Here is a 1326-nt window from a genome sequence, read left to right on the forward strand (position 1 = left end):
AAGTTTAAAATTGTTCAGAAGGGAATCTTAGGAGTAGAATTTTTGAAGTCTCAGGAAGCTACCTTGAAATTTAAGAGAAATGCAAGTGGAGAAATGATTGTGAGTGGAATAACCATTCTTTTCGAAACCCACACCTCAATCAGGTTACCAGCTCGACATAAAACTTTGATTACTCTTCCTGTAAAAGAAAAAGGTTTTAAATCAGGATATATGCCAAGGATCTGGGCTGGATCTAATATTTTTGTAGGAGAGGCCTTAGTAACTTCAGAAAATGGATTTGCCAGGGTTTTTGCAATAAATGCCACTCATGAAGATACCGAGATAACTCTGCCACCCTTAGAACTGGAAGAATATAATCTCATAAATTTATAAAAACCCAGTTTAAATAAAAAATGACCCATATTCTGAAAAACTAGTAGCTTATGCACGGAGGATGTGCGATATTGTTCGACATTTGCACTTGACAAATTTAAATAATGAAGAAACCAATAGTTTGATGGGGCTCATTAACAAATTTCCAGACCAATTTCATTTGCCAACAGATATGCTTGGAAGCACTAATGTAACTACCCACAAAATTAATACTTGTGATGAAAAAGTTGTAAATGTTAAATAGTATCGCCAAACTCAATTCGATATGGAAGAAGCGCAAAAACATGTAAAGGAGCTATTAGAGAACGACATAATTGAACCTTCCAACTCCCCCTATAACTCTCCCTTATTAATAGTCCCCAAAAAACCCGACTCCCAGGGAGTAGTAAAAACGAGAATGGTTATTGACTATAGGGCATTAAACTCGAAAACTATCGGCGATGCCTACCCGTTGCCTAATATCTGCTATATATTGGACCAACTAGGCGGCGCCAAGTATTTCTCAATCCTAGATCTAGCTGCTGGATTCCATCAAATTCCAATGGATCCCGAATCTCAGGTAAAGACCGCTTTTTCTAGTCCATATGGGCATTACGAATATAAAAGAATACCCTTTGGTACTCCAACCTGAAAAATGTCACTTTTTACGAAATGAAATTACATACTTAGGTCACGTAATTACACAGCAAGGAGTTCAACCTGACCCGCGAAAAATTGAAGCTGTCAAAAGATTTCCCCGCCCAAAGACACGTAACAATGTCAAACAGTTTCTTGGCTTAATCGGGTATTACCGACGATTTATACCTGATTTTGCTAAATTAGCTAAGCCTTTGACCATTCTTACAAAATTACGCATCAAGTTCCATTGGGACAAACCCCAACAAGAAGCGTTCCAAAAATTACGGGATTTGATTATAACATCCCCAATTCTCCAATATCCCGACTTTAGTAAAC

Source organism: Belonocnema kinseyi, chromosome 7, assembly GCF_010883055.1.
Source record: "Belonocnema kinseyi isolate 2016_QV_RU_SX_M_011 chromosome 7, B_treatae_v1, whole genome shotgun sequence".
In the NCBI taxonomy this organism is placed as follows: Eukaryota; Metazoa; Arthropoda; class Insecta; order Hymenoptera; family Cynipidae; genus Belonocnema; species Belonocnema kinseyi.